Source organism: Macaca fascicularis, chromosome 2, assembly GCF_037993035.2.
Source record: "Macaca fascicularis isolate 582-1 chromosome 2, T2T-MFA8v1.1".
Taxonomy (NCBI): domain Eukaryota; kingdom Metazoa; phylum Chordata; class Mammalia; order Primates; family Cercopithecidae; genus Macaca; species Macaca fascicularis.
This window is the reverse complement of record NC_088376.1, coordinates 29458870-29464851: the sequence shown is the minus strand read 5'-3', so window position 1 is coordinate 29464851 and position 5982 is coordinate 29458870.

The following is a 5982-nucleotide window of genomic DNA, read 5'->3' as shown; positions in this document are numbered from 1 at the left end:
GCTTTTGGTGATAGTTTCACAGATACAAATCTGTGTATAAAGACAGGTCAAAGTTACTATATTGTACATCTTAAATATTTGTATTTTATTGTTGACTATTTTTCTAACAAAGCTTTTAAACTTTTTGTAAACAATTATTGACTAAAACTTAATCAGAGCCATGGGACAGAGCACTGTGTTCCTTTCCAAGTACTCTTACCTTTAAATTATGATACACAGCCCTCCAGGACCACTCCCTCCCTGCCATCCCATCCAAATCCCTCATAAAACATCAGATTGCACAAGATAGGAAAGGGTAGCATCAGCAGAAGTCTGACTCTCAAGAGACAGTTTTAATTCTCTATGTCATTTAGCTCTTTTAAAAATGATGGAAAGTTGCCGCCTTAGAAACAAAATCCGTTTTCTTTTCCACAGGTAAGTATTTTTAGAGGAAATTTTACTATCAATATCTGATTGAGCATATTTCTATTCCCCCTAGATTTAATGTTTTCCGTCTGCAATATAAAAGGAAGATAATGCACAATTATGCTAGTAAGACTCTCTTTTCCAATAATGTTTGCACTTCTCAATACTACATTTAAAAAGGAAATCGTAGCACTTGAAAAGTTAAGTAGGAAGATGAACAAAATTGAACAGAGGAAAAATAACTGTCTGAAGACATGTTGAAAATACATTTAAAGACAGTCTGTCTGAGATAGGAGCTGAGCTGGCCAATCCATCTTTTAAATAACTAAACATCATTCAGGTGTCAAGTATTTGACCTGGAGACTGGAAGGGCAGGAGAGAGACCAAAAAAAAAAAAAAAAAAAAAAAGTCAAAATATTAAAAAAAAAAAAGTAAAAGTAAATGATTTGTCCTAGGAATCAGGCAACCAAGGTCTAAACTTCTACCTCCTGCCTGGGTAAATTGTTGCTGCTTCTTTCTGTGAATCTTAAAAGATGTACAATATACCTCATTTAATGACTTTGATTCATGAAAACTCTATCCCCATGGGAAAAGCTGTTAAATGAAAAAAGATTTCTTTTAAGTAGAAAAATTATGAAATGATTCCTTCCAACCCCCCATACCCAAAATATATCAAATAAATTATATATATATATCAATTATCAATATACATCAAAATATACCAATTAAAAATATCAGTTGAACAACACATCAATTGAACTATGAAAGCAAGCTTAGTTAAGTAGCAAAGAATAACACAAAGGTTAGTAAGTATAGCTTGTACTTAAAATACAATGAATTGAAAGCTCATGGCACTTAATAGAGTAGGAAGAAGAAACTTAACAGAAAGTGGTAGTTGGGGGAGAAGGATTGCAAGGGAATTATTTGGACAATTCATTTTTTATTTCTGCATCATTTTATTCACAAATTGTTCTTAATCTTTTGTGAATTTGTGGATTTCTTGAACTCAAATCAGACTTAAAAATACAGTTATAGCACAGAAAAAATCTTTAACGGCAAAGTAAAAGCTAAGCAAGAGAGTCTTTCAAAACACATGAAAATAGCACACACATACAAAAAAAAAAAAAAGAATAAAGAGATGTACAAGTGACACCTCCTCAACCTTCTCACTTGGTGTACATATGCACAGTAAATTATTTTGGGCTCAGCCAAGCATGGGAGCAATTCAAATAGATCCATATGATATTCTCTGATTAGAAACTCTTGTGGAGTAAGTTGGTGAGTATATCTTTGCCTAAAACAGTCATGTCAAAATATAGCTTCCTATAGCATATTTATTTAGTATCATTTTGGTGAAAAAGTGGTTATACAGAATAGAAAAGAGTTGTCCAAAAATAAGTGGTTGACCTTTCCAGAGCCATTACCTGCAGCATTGATATGTAAGTCTGTTCCATACTCATAAAGGAATACTCAGCTGACCCAACTGATTTTCTCGTGTTTTTTCGGGTTAGTAGAAGTCTATATGTTGTGGTGGAAAACAACTTCAGCCCTATAGTCCAACATTTGCCTCTCAAAACTTGGCCTATGTTTTACAGGACTAGAACCTCACTGGTAAGTCACATCCCTAGAGTTTCCCCCACCCCTAACCCCAGTCATGGAAAATAAATCAAATCATTGTCACTCTTTCTTAACAAAGAGTATACATTTAAAACTTGAGTAAAATTACAGGAACTGTCTGTGGCCTTCAAGGGGGACCTTGAAGTCTCAACACTGCAGTTGTCTAATCAGAGGATCCAAGATGCATATACTCAAGGACTTTACACTTGGCATCCTCTGGAGACAGTACATATACACCAGCTTGGTTTAACTGGAGATTCATTTGGGTTAGGAGAAATTATGTAGGCAATGTACTTACTCAATGGAGGCCTTATGCCTGAAGAATTACAATAATCTGAATTTGTATGATACTTTTCCTCTAATGGAGTGGAATTCCAAATGAAAAAAATCAAACAGCATGTGCATAAACATTAGATATAATACCCAAATTTACAAAGCCTTTATAGATATGCAAGTGTTATTGTGTCTGTCCCTAGCTTCTGTACAGAATGTAATGGGTAGCTGCTACTATTTTACTGTTGTATAAAAATGAGGAAACTGATAAGTTGTCTAAAGGTGCACAATCAAAACACATCAAAGCCATTGTGAAATACAGGTCCCCGGATTTCAAAAACAGGTCTTCTGCTTATAAATTCAGACTTTTTCATATAGCCATAAACTCCAGAATGGGAAAACAAAGTTACTATCAGAAAAGCTTCTTTTAGCTGGGCGTGGTGGCTCACGCCTCTAATCGCAGCACTTTGGGAGACCGAGACAGGCGGATCACTTGAGGTCGGGAGTTCGAGACCAGCCTGGCCAACATGGTGATCTCTACTAAAAATAAGAAAATTAGCTGGGTGTGGTGGCAGATACCTGTAATTCCAGCTACTTGGGAGGCTGAGGCAGTAGAATCGCTTGAGCTCAGTGATCCGAGATGGCACCACTGCACTCCAGCATGGCTGACAGAGTGAGACTCCATCTCAAAAGAAAAAACAAAGCTTATTTTTCACCTAATCACCATAATATTCACTATTAAGTAATGGAAATAGATATAATTTACTTAGCAAATGCATTCTGGTTCAAATAATTTGTATACAGGCTATGCAAACATAATAAGGAGAGATTCTTTTTAGTCATCTTGCTTTATATCACTAATTACACTTTTATTTAATGATATTTTAAAGAAAAATGTGTTTATTTTCAAGTACAAAAGTCATATATGTCCACCAAGGAAAGCCATAACAAATGTAAACTACATAAAAAAGATAACAGCTAAATTTCTAAAGCATTAAAAAAAAAAAAGACAAATAGAAGGGTGTCAGATTAGGAAAGTATGTCTTGTAAGGTGTAATGGACAGACTGCTTAGCTTAGAGATGTGGATCTCAAAGTGGTTCTCAGACCAACAGCATCAGGGTTACCTGGGAACATGTTAGCAATGCAGATTCTCAGGTACTGTACCACACTTAAAGAATCAGAAGCTCAGAGTAGAGACTAGCAATTTGTTTTAACAAATCCTTCAGGGATTCTGATACAGCTGATGTTTGAGAAATACTAGCTTTGAGTAAACTTAAGAGGGTCATGTTAGTATTTTTAAATCATTGGAAATTGGTTTATTTTGTTTTTTCTTAAGTGGGACTCATTTGTACTTCAATACACAGAATGGATATTCAAAGGAAGTAGTTTTTGACCTAACACAGATGAGCACTTCCAATTGAATAGTGCTTTCTGAGAATGGTGCTGCCCCCTACAAGTGAATAACTGGGTTTCTATAGGCTGGAGCTGCAGACAGGTCACTATGTGTATGGAGGATTGTGTTAATATGATCGTGGCTCTTTAGAGCTCTGCATTACTAATATTCTGTTTTAAAGCCTTCCTCAATACCCAATGTCTCTGTGTTAATGATGGTAAGGACTGGGTAACATCTGTTGTTGACAACAGATGATAAGAGAAAGCCCAGCTTTATACTCTCTATAATCTTACATCAATGCCCCATTCTTCATCTAATTTTTTTTACATATTAACACATGGCCTTGGCATTACTAAATAAGAAATCCCTCACTTAGAACCCAATGCAGTGTGATAAAAATTATTTTGAGAGCAATCAGGAGCTCTAGTTTTCAATTCTGCTTCTCTTCTCAAGGAGTTCTGTGCTTTAGTTTCTTCTTTGTAAATTTAAATGGTTGGAATAGAGGACCTGTTAAGTGTGATTTAAGCTGAAATTGTATGTACCCCACACTGAGTTTCTCTCCTATACCCCTAACCCATTCAACAATCACACCACCAGTTTTCAGGACTCACACTAGGATAGCCATCTATCATTTGTTAGTTGGAATGCTCTTTCATCCAAACAAGAAACTTATGCTTTTTGCAGTTTTTTATTCTAGCCAGGTTCTAGGTGCTGGCCTGGAACTATAAAACGAATATTTCACAAAAAATGATGACGATATACAAAGGAAAGACAATTTCTTTGAATATCCGTAATCTCAATATGGAGTCTGGCTGTGGATGGCCAAGAGATAGTTTCCTTAACTGGAAAAAGTTTTTAAATGAGGCTGGGTGGACGATATATCTTTGCATCATTACAAAGGAGAAAAAAGAAGAGAAATCTCACAACTGAAGAAAGTGAAATCCACTTTACTTAATGCGGACCTCTGTCTCTGGTGTGCAGGTCCTCTGTGTCCAAAGATAATTAGCACTTTATAATGCTAATTATTATAATTATGTCTGAGAAAAAAATCATTAGGGGGTAGGTCCGTTCACTGATTTTCAATTGCCCCCTCTATTTAAAAATAAGGTCATTTTTCTATGAAATAGCTTTAGGAGCTCAAAGCAGAAAGAGAGTTATAGAAAATCCTGTGTAGGTATAAGCCTGAGTTTTTAATATTCTTATAATTCTGTGATGTGTCTGGGAACTGAACCTGGAGGAAAACAGTGAACCTATTTAGTCTAGGAGACTAGAAATCAGGACTCAGAAGAGTAAACATTCCTGTAATAGTTAGTCCTCAAATAGTCATTCATTGACCATGCACTGGGTGCCTGGCAATGTGTTAAACTGTTTCTAGATGCTACCTCATATAGTAACCATCACAGTTGCACAAAGCAAGTACTAGTACTCCATTTTCATAGAAGAAGAAGCAAAATCTTAGAAATTAGCTGCCCAATGTCATGTACGTAGGAAAGGAAAGCTGGATTCTGATTCATATTTGCTTGCTCCAAAGCACTTGTTGTAAACACTTCACTATCCTGTGCTTACATGTAAATGTGCCATTTCTGTTAGGGGTCTTGAAATACTGAATTAAAGAATGGTGTAGGGGATGGGCAGTTTAGAAATACTTGGAAATTTGGTTGTTTGAAGGAAGCTCACTCTCAGATGGTAGGAGATCAAGCTAACAGAATAGCTGAGAATATTTTCTGAGAGCCCCAGAAGTATAAAAACGGTCTAAGGGGAAGAATTTAGGACACAGAGTGAAAATAGCCTGCCTCTGAAGATCAGCTTCATTTCTTCCCTTCTGGGTGTTAATGAAAGAGCGCTTTAACTTTGCCAGGCCTCAGTTACTAATTTCTAAAACAACTCTTACTACTATTACTACGGATCTTACTGCTACTATTACCACCACCACCACCACATCAGTTACTGAGAACCTAACTAGATGTCAAGCAAAAATGCTAAACACTTCATATACATTATCTTTTAAATACAAAATGTACTATTAATCCAGTTTTACATATAAGAAAACCTCAGTTCAAAGAGGCTAACTAATTTGTATGTGAACATGCTTTACACTATGTAAAACATCTTATTAGTAGATATCACTATTATTAAGAACCTATCAGCCGAAGAGGAAGAATTGGCCTTTTATCTTTCTAAGATGAACAGTTGTCTTTCTGTTTAATGGTTTTTTAAAAATCCCCCTGTGACAAGCTCCAGAGGACAAATAATTTATTTCTTGTGTATGGCTCTCTAAATGAATTAATTGATA